This window comes from Rhinatrema bivittatum, chromosome 1, assembly GCF_901001135.1.
Source record: "Rhinatrema bivittatum chromosome 1, aRhiBiv1.1, whole genome shotgun sequence".
Classification (NCBI taxonomy): Eukaryota; Metazoa; Chordata; class Amphibia; order Gymnophiona; family Rhinatrematidae; genus Rhinatrema; species Rhinatrema bivittatum.
In genome coordinates, this window is record NC_042615.1 from 498,635,473 (window position 1) to 498,651,640 (window position 16,168).

General features: G+C 45.8%; 1 protein-coding gene across 1 annotated transcript in view; it reads left to right on the top strand.

Moving 5' to 3' along the window:
* Window positions 1–16,168, top strand: part of ABCD1 (ATP binding cassette subfamily D member 1) — a 161,642-nt gene that overhangs the window by 59,996 nt on the left and 85,478 nt on the right. The window lies entirely within an intron of this gene.

The window sequence follows — 16,168 nt, forward strand, 5'->3', positions numbered from 1 at the left end:
GCAAGTACCCAAACATTAGATAAATCACAAGCTACTATTGCTTATTAATTACTGTAATAGTAGTTTATGGATTTTTCCTCTAGGAACTTATCCAAACCATTATTAAACCCATTTACACTAATTGCTGTTACCACATCCTCTGGCAATGAATTCCAGAGCTTAACTATGCGCTGAGTGAAAAAAGAATTTTCTTTGATTAGATTTAAATGAGCTACTTGCTAACTTCATGGAGTGCCCCCTAGTCCTTCTATTATCTGAGAGAGTAAATAACCGATTTACATTAACTTGTTCATGTCCTTTCATGATTTTGTAGACTTCTGTCATATTCCCTCTGTCATCTCTTCTCTAAGCTGAACAGCCCTAACTTCTTTAGCCTTTCCTCACAGGGCAGTCATTCCATGCCCCATATCATTTTGGTCGCCCTTCTCTGCAGTTTCTCCAGTGCAGCTATATCTTTTTTGAGATGCGGTGACCAGAATTGCACACAGTACTCAAGGTGCAGTCTCACCATGGAGCAATAGAGGCATTATGACATTCTCCATTTTATTTGCCATTCCCTTCCTAATAATTCCTAACATTGTGTTTTGCTTTTTTGATCACCACAGCACACTGAGCTGACGATTTCAATGTATTATCCACTATGATGCCTAGATCTTTCCTGGGTGGTAACTCCTAAGACAGAACCTAACATTGGGTAACTACAGCAAGGGTTATTTTTCCCTATATGCATCACTTTGCACTTGTCCACATTAAATTTCATTAAATTTCATCTGCCATTTGGAAGCCCAATCTTCCAGTCTCATAAGGTCCTCCTGCAATTCATCACAATCTGAGAATTAATTATTCTACATAATTTTGTGTCATCTGCAAATTTGATCACCCCACTCATAGTCCCCCTTTCCAGATCATTTATAAATATATTAAAAAGCACTGGTTCAAGTACAGATCCCTGAGGCACTCCATTGCTTACCTTTTTCCACTATGAAAACTGACCATTTAATCATACTCTGTTTCCTATCTTTTAACCAACTTGCAATCCATAAAAGGACATCACCTCCTATCCTATGACTTTTTAGTTTTTCTTAGAAACCTCTCATGCTGGACTTTGTCAAACACCTTCTGAAAATCCAAATACACCACATCTACCAGTTCACCTTTGTACACATGTTTATCAACCCCTTAAAAAAAATGTAGATTTGTGAGGTAAGACTTCCTTTGTGTAAATCCATCTTGGCTGTGTCCCATCAAATCAGGTCTATCTAAATGTTTTGTGATTTTATTCTTTAACAGTTTCCACGATTTTTTCCGGCACTGAAGTCACACTTACTGGTCTATAGTTTCCTGGATCATGCCTAGATCTCTTTTTAAATATAGAGATTACATTGACCATCTTCCAATCTTCAGGTACATCAGATGATTTTAATGATTGGTTACAAATTAATTGCAATAGGTCTGAAATTTAATTTTTTAGTTCTTTCAGAACCCTAGGGTGTATATCATCCAGTCCAGGTGATTTACTACTCTTCAGTTTGTCGATCTGGCGTCCCACATCTTCTCAGGTTCACTGTGATTTGGTTCAGTTCATCTGAATCATCACCCTCTGGAACAGATATCTCCCCAACATCCTCTTCAGTAAACACCAAAGCAAAGAATTTTAGTCTTTCTGCGATGGCTTTATCTTCCCTAAGTGCCCCTTTAACTCCTCGATCATCTACAATCCAACCAACTCCCTTGAAGGTTTTCTGCTTCGGATATATTTTAAAAAGTTTTTGAGTTTTTGCCTCTACGTCCAACTTCTTTTCAAAGACTCTCTTAGCCTCTCTTATCAGAGTCTTATATTTAACTTGCCAATGCTTATGCTTTATCCTATTTTCTTTTGATGGATCCTTTTTCCAATTTTTGAATGAATATCTTTTGGCTAAAATAGCCTCTTTCACCTCACCTTTTAGCCATGCCGGAAATCGTTTGACCTTCCTTCCACCTTTCTTAATGCATGGAATACATCTGGCCTGCGCTTCTAAGATGGTATTTTTTAACAATGTCCTCGTCTGTTGCACACTCATAACCTTTGTAGCTGCACTTTTTTTCAGTTTTGTTTTTTTTAACTATTTTTCTCATTTTATCAAAGTTTCCCTTTTGAGCGTTTAGTTCTAGAACCGTGGATTTACTTATTCTGCCCTTTCCAGTCATTAATTCAAATCTGATCATATTATGATCACTGTTGCCAAGCTGCCCAACTATGTTACCTTTCTCACCAAATCCTATGTTCCCCTGAGAATTAGATCTAAAATTTCTCCCCCTCTCGCTGTTCCTGAACCAATTGCTCCGGGATGGAATAAACAGCTTTATGGAACTTTAAATTTCTAGCAAGCTCTGATGTTTCAGTTACCCAGTCAATATTGGGGTTATTGAAATCTACAAAGTCACAAGTGCAAGTAAAGACATCAAGTCCCATTCACGTAAAGTAATAATTTATTAACCACGAATAGAATTTATATCATAATTTAAATCGGCAACTCCATATCAGTAGTAACAAGCATGTAGGGTCCGCCGAGATTCACTTTTAAACGCGCGACGAATCTTAGAGACCGTTTAGTGCATACAGCATCAGGGACACAATTTTTGGATAAAACAAACGGACAACATTCTCCGTGCGGTCACTGCACTATGTGCAGGCATACACAACGGGCTAGCTCCTTTATACACCCGGTGACAGGACGTGTGTTCAAACTATATTCTCAATCCAATTGCTGCACAAAAGGAGTGATCTATGTGATAAGTTGCCCCTGTTCATTGCTATACGTGGGGAAAACATCCCGAATGATAAAGACACGGGTGATTGAACACTGTTCGAATATAAGATCCTCCAGGATTGATGAACCTCTGGTGTCTCACTGGCTTCAAGCAGAACATTCCATCGACTCTCTCTCTTACTCCGTATTGGAGGTAGTCTCGCCGCCTTTAAGGGGAGGAGATTTCTCCGGTGCGTTGGGTCGGAGGGAGCAGCGATGGATCCATACCCTAAATACAGTAGCCCCTTCTGGCCTCAATAAAGATATTGAATGGCACCTATTCTATTAAACACCTTGGTAGTCTCTATTGACAGGTGCCTGCTGATTGTTATATCTCGCGAGAGTTTGTTTTCCGCGCCTTTTCTGCCCTTTTAAATGGCTGTCAGACTACAGGGTGAGCGCGCTCCTGAGAAGAATGGAATGGATATGTGTACTTTAAAGATATTACCTGTTTGGCAGTATGTGTTCCGTTTCTTATACTATATTATATCACTTTCCAGATATGAATGATTTCCTTGGGTCCCTCCCGATGCAGCCTCCGCGAAACACGGGACCGTGTCGGGGGACATAGAAAACTACATGCTTGTTACTACTGATATGGAGTTGCCGATTTAAATTATGATATAAATTCTATTCGTGGTTAATAAATTATTACTTTACGTGAATGGGACTTGATGTCTTTACTTGCACTTGTGACTTTGTGGATTACCTGATGTGCAAGGTGCTTCTGGTATTTTTGGTTATTGAAATCTCCCATTATTACTACACTACCAATTTTGTTAGCTTTCCTAATTTCTCTTATTTCACTTTGTTTCATCATTTTTAGGCCAGGTGGATGGTAGCATATTCCTACACAAGGGATTTCTACCCATAAAGATTCAATTGTGCATTTAGTCTTTTGCAGGATCCTTATTCTGTTGGACTCTATGCCATCCCAGACAAAGCACCACCCCATCACCAAGTTGCTTCTCTCTGTCATTGTGATATAATTTGTACCTTGGTATAGCACTATCCCATCGGTTATCCTCTTTCCACCAAGGCTCTGAGATGCCAATTAAGTCTGTCATCATTCACTGCTGTATACTCTAACTCTCCTATCTTACTATTTAGACTTCTGCATTGGCTTACAGACATTTCAAAGTGTGTTTTATTGTGTGTATTAACATTTTGCTTTACAATTGACAGATAAATAGAAATCTTTTAGCTCAGGTTATTTATAGGTACTTGGACTACTTTTCTTATTATTAATGCTTTATTAGTATCCTTCGAAGACACCTCCCTCTGAACCATGCGCTGCTGAGCGTCTATCGGCTTTCCCCTTAGAGCAGCTTTTAAACAAAATCAATCTCCTTTTTAAAGGTTAGCGCTAGCAGCCTTGTTCCACACTGGTTAAGGTGGAGCCATCCCTTCGGAAAAGACTCCCCTGTTCCTTACAAACTGAATCCTTTTCCCTTGCACCATCATCTCATCCATGCATTGAGCTCCAGAGCTCTGCCTGTCTCTGAGGACTTGTACATGGAGCAGGGAGCATTTCAGAGAATGCTACCCTGGAGGTTCTGGATCTCAGCTTTCTACCTAAGAGCCTAAATTTATGTTCCAGAACCTCCCTCCCACATTTTCCTATGTCGTTGGTGCCCATGTGTACCACAACAGCCGGCTCCTCCCCAGCACTGTCTAAAATGCTCTCTAGGTGACATGTGATGTCCGGCAACTTCGTGCCAGGTAGGCATGTTACCAGGTGATCCTCATGCCCACCAGCTACCCAGCTGTCTACATTCCTAATAATCAAATCGCCATCTGTGATGGCCAGCTTAACCCTTCCCTCCTAGGTAGTAGCCCTAGGGGAGACATCCCTGTGTGAGAGGGCAGTGCATCACCTGGAGAGCAGATAAACACACAAACTCCTGGGGTTTTTTTGTTGCTCTCTGACTAGCTATTTAATACAGACACACAAACACACTAAAAAAAACTATACCCCAATAGTTTACTTTTCCCCAAAACTTTTAAGTTCTTAAAATTTCCTCAAGCAGTACTTAACTGATTCTTTTCAGCCACCAGCAAGGTGATCCTCTCCTCTCAGTACTCCCACTGAATTGTAGGTTACTGAGCTCTTCTCTTGTCTTACTAAAGTCTTCTCTCATTTTCTCATGTTTTTCACGGATCTTCTTTGTGGTGTTTACTGGTTCCCTCTCAGCACTTTACCATATAATACCTAGTCAGGGTTATCGACGCTTCTGTAAGTTTCCTTTCGCGGTCGATTTCCCCACAGCGGCAGTGTCTCTGTGCCCGCAAACCATCGCCACTGTCATCGATTTTGATTTTGTGTCCCTTTTATTTAGTCCCATCTTGACCATTTCATGTTTTGGGTGATGTCCTCTGGCACAAGGACCATGTCTGTTATGGTCCCTCACAAAAACATGTGTCCTCTGCTTGAGGGCATCGCATGACATCTGGGGTTGCCACTTATGCACACAAATGACCTCGAAAGGATGTTGTCTTTGGCTTGATAAAATGTAACTGCTTTTCGGGCCAAGGAAGACAGCCATCGGCATCGGTGGCATTGATGGACCTCTGAGCCGCACCACTGGACACGTGTCATCAACATTGGCAGGACTGTTGGTTCTGTCAGTGCGGTCAGCGGATAGGAGTCTCTGAGAACGATCACTGTCTATCTCCTCCAAGCCGAGGACGTTGGTCTCCTCATCATAGGCCTTGGCGCCGGGGAAGGACTGGGCCAAGCATCAGCACCAATCCCCGACAATGCACGGTGCCGGGCATGGGAATGTGCCGGCTCATACCTCTATGCCCCCAAAGTAATCCTGCGGAGAAGAGCGCCACTCCTCCATTGGTGCCAGGGGTCCATGATGTTCTCCACTGGTCCTGATGCCAATCATGGATCTGACCATTTCTCCTCTCTCCCTCCCAGTCGGTTGGCATTGGCAACATTCAAAGAGGAGCTGGAGTGGCGAGTCCAGCTGACGGTGGAACGAGCAATGCAGGGTATCATTCCTTTGGCATCTATGGCACCGGAGCTGGTACCATCCACCCTGGAAACACTGCTGAAGAATCTCAATGTGCTCATCCATGTGCTGCTGAAGAATCTCAATGCGCCCAACTGGTTTCAGTTCCCGGGTCGGCATCTGTGCCCATCAGGGTACCTCAGCTTCCCCCTACCGATATGGTGGTCATTGCCGGTTCCTTTAAAGAAGGAAGTTCTGCCGAGGCCGGCAGAGATGCTGAGGATTGTAGCTCCCTGTCCAGCTTTGCTAGTGCCTGCACCTCTGGACGAAGGCTGAATGCCTAGGGTTCCTTTGATCCCTGCGAGATGACACCTGGAGTCCTCCTACGAGGACTCTGAGGTTCTCCCATCAGACCCTTCTCCTGCAGAAGAGCAAAGGAAGTCTCCACCTGAGGACTTCACTTTTGCAGGGTTTGTGAGCGTGATGGCAGAAGCCATCCTATTTCAGTTACCGATGGAGGAGGATGCCAGGCACAAAATAATTAGGTTCTTCCAGTTTATGATTTCCTTAGGAGGCTCCATGGCAGTCCTGGTACATCATATCCTTAAAGAGTTTCTATTGATATGGGAACACCCCCCACACAGTGCCTCCCATAAACAAAAAGACTGACAGGATCTATGTTGTGCAGAAGGCTACCAGATTTGATAAGTGTCTGCTGCCCCACAGTTGGTGGTGATTGAATATGCTCTCAAAAGAGCCAAGTGTTCTTGGACCTTTCCTTGGCACCTCCAGGGAAGGACCACAAAGCGATGGACACTCTTGGGAGAAAAGTGTTTCAGGGGGCTGTGCTCATTGCCCGCATAGCTTCCTATCAACTCTATATGAGCCAGTATTCATGGGACATCTGGAACCAGATGCAGGAGGGGTCCGATCAGCAGCAGCAGGACACCCTCATGTTGCTGGTGCATAATGACCTGGAGTGCGGAAAACACAAGATCAGAACAACCTACGATATTTTCAAGACGGCATCAAGGGACTGTGCAGCGGGAATTGGTGCCCGCAGAATGGTATGGCTGTGGGCCTTGGATCTCCAACAGAAGCTACAAGAATAACTCACTGACATGCCATGTATTAGGGAGAATCTCTTTGGAGATAGGGTGAGAGTCATGGTGGCCCAGCTCCGAGACCAGCATGAACCCTCCAGCAACTTTCTGCCAGCACTCCGGACCCTTCCTCCTCTTCTAGGTCGGCGAGATCAGGGCAGAGGAAGTCTTTCACCAGAGGAAGTACTATCCTTCACCCTCTTGCTCCCATCAACAGCATCGGGGCTCTTGCGGCCGTCCCAGGCAGCAGAGAGCCCCCCACCCCAAGCCCTAGCCAGTGCCTCAGTCAACTCCAGAGACTGGGTTTTGACTGGGTCGTAGGGTCAAGGGGTAGGCTGCGGTTTTTTGTGAATCTGTGGCTCAGTATAACTTTGGACCAGTGGGTTCTTTCCATGTAAGTCAAGGGTGCCAATTGTGAACCTATTGGGTGTCTGCCAAGTTGCCCTCCAAATCTGTTTTGGGGGCCGGTTGTGCATCAGGAAGTACTTCTAACAGAGCTATACTCCCTCTTAATGGCTAGAGCAGTCAAACCTGTCCCTCCAAGGCAAAGAGGACAGGGATTTTACTCCAGGTACTTCCTGATTCCAAAGAAAACAGGACTTCTCCTTCCCATTCTAGACCTAAGGGCCTTGAACAAATTTGTTCCAAAAAGAAACGTTCAAGATGGTTTCCCTGGACACTTTGATCCCCCTTTTGCAAAAAAGGGACTGGTTATGCTCCATCGATCTAAAGGATGTGTACTCAGATCAAAATCTTCCCCAGTCACTGGAAGTGTATCAGGTTTTTGGTGGGATATCAGCATTTCCAGTTTCAGGTGTTGCCGTTCAGGCTAGGGTCAGCCCTAAGAGTCTTCACAAAATGCCTGGCCGTGGTGGCGGCGCACCTCTGCAGGCTGAGGGTGCATGTTTTACCCTTATCTGGATGTCTGTCTGGTCAAGAGCACATCTCAGGCAGGGGGCCATCAGGTCCATGTGCTTGACTATCTGGATGTTGGAGTTGCTAGGGTTCATCAACTACCTGAAGGTCCCATCTTGGCCCATCTCATCAATTTGATTTTGTAGGAGCCCTGCTAGACACAGCTCAGACCAAGGCCTTCTGGCCTTGTCAAAGGGCTGTCACTTTGACGACCATTGTGGCAGAGATTCAGCAGAGCCAGCAGGCATAAGCCTGGCGCACATTGAGGCTGTTGGGCCATTTGGACGCAATCATCCATGTCTCTCCCTTGGCACGATTACACATGCGCAGAGCCCAATGGTTGTAGTGGTGCCAGGCCACGCAGAACCTCCAGGATTGCATCAGTCACCCCACCTCTCTGGGACTCATCGTCCTGGTGGTGGGTATTTTCAAACCTGGAACAGGGGTCTCTTTTCGAAGTCTACCCAAATTGTTCTAATCATGGATGCATCCACCCTGGGCTGGGGAGCTCATGTAGATGGGCTCACCACCTAGGGTCTCTGGTCTGCTCAGGAAAGTTGTTGTCAAATCATCTTCCTAGAGCTTCGGGTGATCAGGTTCGCGCTGTGGGCTTTCAGAGATCAGTTGTCCAACAAAGTGTTCTGATCCAAACAGACAATCAGGTAGCAATGTGGTATGTCAACAAGCAGGGGGGTACAGGTGTCAGGAAGCGGTCCAGATCTGGTCATGGGCCCACGGGTTGGTGCTCAGGGCCAGGTACCTGGCCAGGATGGAGAACATGGTAGCGGACAGAGTGAGTCGTGCCTTCAGACCCCACAAGTGGTCCCTGGATCAGGGGGTTGTGAATTGGATACTTGCCTCTTTGGGATCTGATGTAGATCCATTCACATCTCCTTGCAACAGGAAGGTGCCTCTGTTCTGCTCCTCTACAGGTCAAATGGCAAACCAGCCTCCAATGTCCTTGCCTGTCATTGAGGCACAGGTCTTCTATACGCATATTCTCCAATTCCCTTAGTGGCAAAGACTCTCTTGACGCTTTGCGAGGACAAGAGGACTATGATCTTCAAAGCCTCTTATTGGCCGAGACAGGTCTGGTTTTCACCCCTATGGAAGCTGTCCATCCAGAGACTGATGTCTGGGCACGTCCCCAGATCTCTTCACGCAAGATCGAGGCAGGTTGTGACATCCCAATCTCCAGGCCCGGTCACTCACAGCCTGTATATTGAGAGGTTAATCCTGCAACCACTCTATCTCTTAGAGGGTGTGTCTCAGGTCCTGGTGGCTTCTAGAAGAAAGCCTTCCACAAGAAAGTCATATGGACTTAAGTGGAGGAGGTTTTCCGTGTAGTGTGAGCAGAAGACTGTAGATCCATTCTCTTGCCTCACACAAAAACTGCTTGATTATCTTCTACACCTATCAGAAGCTGCCTTAAAAACCAATTCTGTTAGAGTTCATCTCTGTGCAATTGGCACATACCACCATGGTGTAGACTGTACGCCCATCTTTGTACAGCCTATAGTTGTACGCTTAATGCAGGGCCTACGTCACTTGAAGCCTCCCCTAAGGCCTCCCACTGTTCCTTGGGACCTGAACATAGTATTAGCTCAGCTGATGAAAGCTCCTTTTGAGCCACTGTGCTCCTGTGACATGAAGTATCTGACATGGAAGATCATATTTTTGGTAGTGGTCACCTCCGCATGCAGTCAACGAACTCCAGGCTTTAGTGACTTATCCACTTTACACTAAGTTTTATCTTGACCGGATGGTCTTGCACATGCATCCTAAGTTCCTGTCTATGGTGGTGATGGACTTTCATCTTAACCAGTCCATCCTGCCAACATTTTTTTCCCTGGCCCCATTTGCTGCATGGCGAACGAACTGCACAGTTTGGACTGCAAGTGAACCTTTGCCTTCTATCTGGAGCAGACAGAAGCCATAGACAGTCTGCCCCACTTTTTTGTTTCTATTGATAGGAATAGGTTGGGCATAGCTGTTGCCGAACAGACACTTTCCAATTGGCTAGCAGATTGCATCTCCTTCTGTTATGCCCAGGTGGGACTGCATCTTGGGGGTCGTATCAAGGCTCATTCTGCCAAAATTATGGCAGCGTCGGTGGCCCACTTGCGAGCATTTCCTGTGGAGGAGATCTGCAAGGCTGCGATGTGGGGTTCTCTCCACACATTCACATCTCACTATTGCTTGGATATGGATAGCCGATGCGACAGTAAGTTTGACCAATTTGTCCTTCAGAATTTGAAGTGTAGGAACCCAACTCTCTCCCACCTAGGGCTCGTTGTTTGGGTTCAGGCTGTCTCCCCCTCTGTTACCAACAGCAGCATTGTTGTGCCTGTTGGCACCTGGTTTGGGTGTCTGTTGGTCCCTGTTTATGTTGAGGAACAGCCTGTAGCTAGGGATTCACTCAAGTGTGGGGACTATTATCCTGCTTTTCCTCTGAGAAAGCAGAGTTGCTGACCTGTAACAAGTGTTCTCTGAGGACAGCAGGTTGTTAGTCCTCATGAAACCCGCCTGCCACCCCACGGAGTTGGGTTTTTCCTATTTTTGTTTTTTTTTTTTTTTTTTAAAGTTTATTTAATTTTTATTGAGAAACCAACAGATACAAAACTTGTAAACAGTGAACAACGGTAGAAGCATCACAATCAGTTCTGCAATCGTGAAACACAACATATGACATCCTCCATTGTAAGAGAGCTCTAAAAGTAGGCCCTCCACTCAATCATATAATGGGCTTAGACCACCTACATTTATACACAAACCTCAATGAATAAATCGTGTTAAAGCCCACCAAGTGAAACGTGAAGTTTAAGCTTTTGGATTCCCAACTGTTTTTTTCCCCCCCCCCCTCTTCCCATCCCCCCCTTCCCCCTAAATAGGATTGAGAACCAGAAGTTCATTACTTGCCACAGGGAATGAGCTGTTATTTATCTCAACCACATAATATTACCATAGCCTGAGCTGAACTAGATAACTTCCGTACCTTTCCCCTGTCCCCAACCCCTCCCTTTGGATACACAGCCATGTATTCCCATCTCAATCCCAGAAAAAAAACCCCCTGCCAATCCCATCTCCATAAAACTAAAAAGAAAACTCCAGTAGCCTACCCCAGTTAACTACGGACATTCATTAAGAATCCGGCTTCTAGCAATGTGAGGAAGAGACTGAATATATGGATCCCAAACACTAAGAAATCGTTTACTTTGTACTGGGGATTGTCGAATGGCCATCTGTTCCATCTGCATCATTGAATACAATAGATTCCTCCATGCCCAAAAAGAAGGGGAATCAGCGCTTCTCCAGTTCATGAGGATCACTCGCTTCCCCACCACACTGGCTTTCTGCAAAAATAACCTGGTGCCAGGATCTCGTATTCGCATCGGGGGTGTGCATCCAAATAGAATCCACAAGGGCGCAATCGGAATTGAAACATGTAAGATGGTAGCCAAATAGTGTGCAATCTGGGTCCAAAAAGCCTGAATCACAGGGCAAGCCCAAAAACCATGAGCCAAAGTAGCCCCTTCCTTCTGACACCGCAGACATGAACCCGATGCTGCAATATGTTGTCTTTTGGCCATCTGGGGCGAGATATAAGCCCTTCCCAAAAATTTGTACTGCAGTTCTCTATAGTATGTATTATACGAGATCCTGGCAATCCGACCATAACAGATTCGCAATATGCCGGCGGTGACTACAAACTCCCCATCCGCAGTCCATCTGGCTGCCAGTATGGAATACATCTCTACCTTTTTCAAGCGGTGTAATTGTTGATAATAATATGATAGGGATGGTGCTTTAGTTCTAGAGAGGGCCAACAAGTTTTCCAGTTTCTGAAAGGTCGAGATTTGCCTAAATGCCAGAGGGATGGTCTTAACATAGTGTTGAAGTTGTAAATAAGGGAATACAGTAATTACTCCCCTCCCATAACTCTTCTGCAATTCAGAAAATGACATCAGAGTCCCCTCTGCGGTAAATACATGCCCCAGGTATTTAATTCCCACCTTTTTCCATTCCTGAAACTGTGGAGAGGTGATCCCCGGTAAGAAATCCGTGTTCCCATGAACCGGGAGCAAGTATGCACTGACTCTAGGCATTTGAATAGCTTTAGTCAAAGTAACCCAGGCCTGCCGTATCGGCAATACCACCTTGGACTGAGTCAGTACTGGGGGGAGTTTTGCTGGCTCTACCTGGAGCGCGTAACTAACATGAATCGGGTATTGAAGTGCACTTTCCGCCAAAAAACTAGTATGTGAAGACGTACCAAGCAACCAATCCCGTATAATCCGCAGGTTGCATGCCACGGCGTACAACGCCAGGTTCGGCACTCCCAGGCCTCCCATCCCCCACCTCTGCTGCAACCAGACCAAGGGAATCCTCGCCTTGCCTCCCCTCCACAGAAATTTCCGCACACAGCTATCTAATAACGACGCATCTCCCCTTTTCAAATGGAGAGGAAGGGTTTGAAATAAGTATAACCACTTGGGTAGAATAACCATTTTAAATAGGCTTACCCTACCACACAGAGTTAAAGGAAAGTTTCGCCACGTCGCAAGTGTGTCTTGCGTATAGCGGAGCAGACTCGGCACATTAGCGTTATAAACCAGAGAAGGGTCTACCGGGACTCTCACCCCCAAATAGCGAAAGGAATCGATCGCCCATTGCAAGGGGAAAGAGTCCCTCCATCTCTCCTTCAGCGCTTCTGGAAAGGCCAATGCAGAGGACTTATGTTCGTTCAACCGAAATCCCGAAAAGAGTCCAAAGGAGCCCATTACAGCGAGCAGAGAGCCCAAAGACCGAACCGGATCAGTCAAAAATACCAAAAGGTCATCCGCAAAGGCTGCACATTTAAAGATTTCTCTATCAAATCGCACTCCCCGAATACCAGGCGCTCCCTGTATGGTAAGCAACAATGGTTCTAGTTGCAACAAAAAAAGAAGCGGAGACAACGGACAGCCTTGACGAGTGCCTCTCCTAATAGGAAACACTGCAGACCGATCTCCATTAACCAAAATGGTTGCCTGTGGATCCTCATATAATAATTGCACTGCCTCGTAAAACAGGCCCTCAAAACCCATGTGTCTCAGAATATAAAACAAATAACTCCACTCCACCCTATCGAAAGCCTTTTCGGCGTCAAAACTGATAGCCATATAGGGAGTATTCATAAAGCGACAGATTTCCATTGCCGCCAAAATCCTTCGCAGATTTGAGAGGGCGTATCGCTTTCTAACAAATCCCACTTGATGGGGTCCCACGAGAGAGGGCAACACCACCGCTAGGCGATCCGCCAAAATTTTAGCTAACAACTTTTGGTCAAAGTTCAGCAAGGAGATAGGACGGTAGGCATCAGGCAGCAGTGGGTCCCTGCCCTGTTTCGGAATAAGTGTAATGTGGGCTACATTCATCCGTGGTGGAAAACTTCCTTGTCGGATTAAAGAGGAAAAGAGCGAGGTTAAAGGCCCCGGCACTCTATCAAGCAAGCCCTTATAAAATTCTGCCGAGAGACCATCCGGTCCCGGGGTTTTTAAGCGTTTAGATTTATAAATGGCCCTCCGGACTTCCTCCTCCGAAATTGGCGTATTTAAAGTCATTTTTTTGCTCCTCTGTAAGAATGGGAACCGGCAGAGACTCACAAAACTGGCTGCATGCCTCCTCCGACCAGCCTTCCGTCTCATATAATCGCTGATAAAAATTTCGAAAGAGGCGCAGTATGGTGCGTGTGTTTGTTTCCACGTGCCCATTCTCATTCTTTAGTCCCGTAATAAACCGAGGCGCTCTCGAAGATCGAATCAAATGTGTCATTAATTTACCCGCCTTATTGCTATGTTGATACAACCTATGCTGATAATATAACATACTTTTTTTTGCCCTCTGGTGTAGTGCTGAATTTAGCGTGTTTTGTACAGATAGGTAATTATCTCTATTTTGTCTCGTTTGCGAACGGACCAAACAAATCCGGGCCCTGTGTAGTTGTTCAGTCAACAGTAATACTTGTTTATTCAAACTCTTCCGCCGGTGTGCCACATATGCGATAATATCTCCCCGGAGAACTGCTTTAGCAGTGTACCAATATAATACTGGCTGCTCAATATGTGCCTCGTTTGAAGATTCATAGTCCGCCCACCGTTTTGTTAGATATTCATTAAAATGCTTATCTTCAGCCAGGTAGTAGGGATATCTCCACAACCGAGCCCCTTGTTCCGGACGCCCAGCCTGCACATCTAGCCAAACAGGTCCATGATCTGAGATGAAAATATCATCAATACCCGCCTCTTGTATTGTAGGAAACATATGGGCGCTAGTTAGAAAAAAATCTATACGGGAATAGGTGGCATGTGCCCGGGACAAATGAGTAAAAGTTTTGTCCCCTGGGTTCAATGTACGCCACGGATCCACTAAATGCAGGTTTTTCTGCAAATGCGCGGGTCCCTTACCCATTCCATACTCTCTGCGCCTATTTTGTGAGGCGTCTAACAGAGCATCTTGGATCGTATTAAAGTCTCCCCCCATAATAATATTATCTGAGATGTATGGAAGGAGGTGTTGGTACACCTCTTGAAAAAATGTTTGGCTAAAGGTATTCGGGGCATACACGTTACACAGTATTAGAGGTTTAGCGTATAACTCCCCAATCAATATAAGAAACCGGCCCTCCGGATCTTTAATCTCCTTCTGAACTTGATAGGGTAAAAATTTACTAAGCAAGATCGCTACCCCCGCCGATCGAGTAGTAGCCGAAGCATAATAAACCCCCCCTACCCATCCGCCAGCTAATTTGGTGTGTTCTATATCCGTGAGGTGTGTCTCTTGTAAAAATCCAATGTCAGTCCCTTTACGCTTGAATGCCTGTAGGATCTTGTTTCTCTTAATCGGGGTATGGATGCCGCATACATTCCATGAAACGATACGAGTTAATGTACTAGGCATGGAGCTGAGTAAAGAAACAGCATAGAATAGCTAAATATGCCATCCAGACGAAGGCCGTCCCAGCTAAGGCCCTCGTCCGTATCTTCCCTCTTTTTTTTTGCAATAGCATACTGGAGCGTTCCCTTAAAAGGACACGGAATACATTGAATGAAACGACTTAAGAAGCCATCGGCTAGTTCAGATTTGAACCCCACTTGCTCCCCCCTCCCCTCCCCAGAGACTCCCCCCCCCTTCCCCACTCCCACCCCGTCTCTCTCAACCATCCCCCAGACCCCAAATGGGTCTACGCCTTTCATTAGAATGCAGACCGGGACTTCCCCCACCCAGGTCCGCATTGGAGGGCGCATCCCAGACCGGATAGCCACCCCCCCTCCCGCTCCCCCTCCCCTCCACAACGCTTGCATGTAACGTTTCCAAATATGTGCATAGCCTCCGCTTTTTTTTTTTTTTTTTTTTTTCTCTCCATTTCCGTATATTGCTAACATTCTGCTATACCTCAATTACTAAGCTTGGAATAACTGTGCAATGACACTCCCAATTAAGGGAACCCTATAACCTCCAACTATACTGGAACAGTCCATTTAGTCTTGCGGTATTGTCTTTTCCATCATTGATGAAACTCTGGAAGTTGGTTTCCTCTTCGGACGTTCCACACGCTGCCAATTCGAAATTGCATCCCCCCGAGGCTTCGTGGCTGTGTCTTCCAAAATAGCCCGAGGGGGTTCCAGATGCGCTTGTTGAAACACCTTGGTGGCATCCTGCATGGTTTTCAAGCGATAGGTCGTCCCATCCTTTTGGAACGACAGGGAAAAAGGAAAATTCCATCTGTATCTTATGTCTGCCGCACGTAGAGCTGCAGTAACACTTTTCAATTCATATCTCTTTTTTAAGGTACTAGCTGCCAAGTCCTGATAGACCGAGACTGCAGCATTTCTCCAATTCCATTGCTTCTTCTTACGGGCCACCGCCAGAATGGTTTCCTTTTGCAAGTAGCTGTTGAAATTTATTATAATATCTCTCGGTTTGTTATCTCTGCGGGCTCCCAATGCCCTGTGCGCTCTTTCTATGGTAAGGGATTCTGGTGCTGACTCTCCTGCCGTGGGCGCCGCTCCCTCTTCCCCCTGATCAAGAAGGAAGGCACAAAACGATTTAGCAGTCTCCATGCTGTCTCGAAAGTCTGCCAATTCTGGTATCCCTCGCAGTCGGATGTTCATTCTCCTTGATCGGTTTTCCATATCTTCCAGCTTATCTTGCAGCACAAGCAGTTCAGTATAGGTTTCAGTGGTTTTTTGGGTTAGGGTCTGCAACTTTGCCGCATGGCTTTCCACCTGGACATCTAGATCATCGACTCTGTCCCAGCGCTAGAAAATCCTCTCTCAATTCCGAAAAGGAGTGTAGCAGTTCCTCTTTATTCTGCTTCATGTCCGCCCGAAGTTCGATAAACCAATCTCTCATGGTG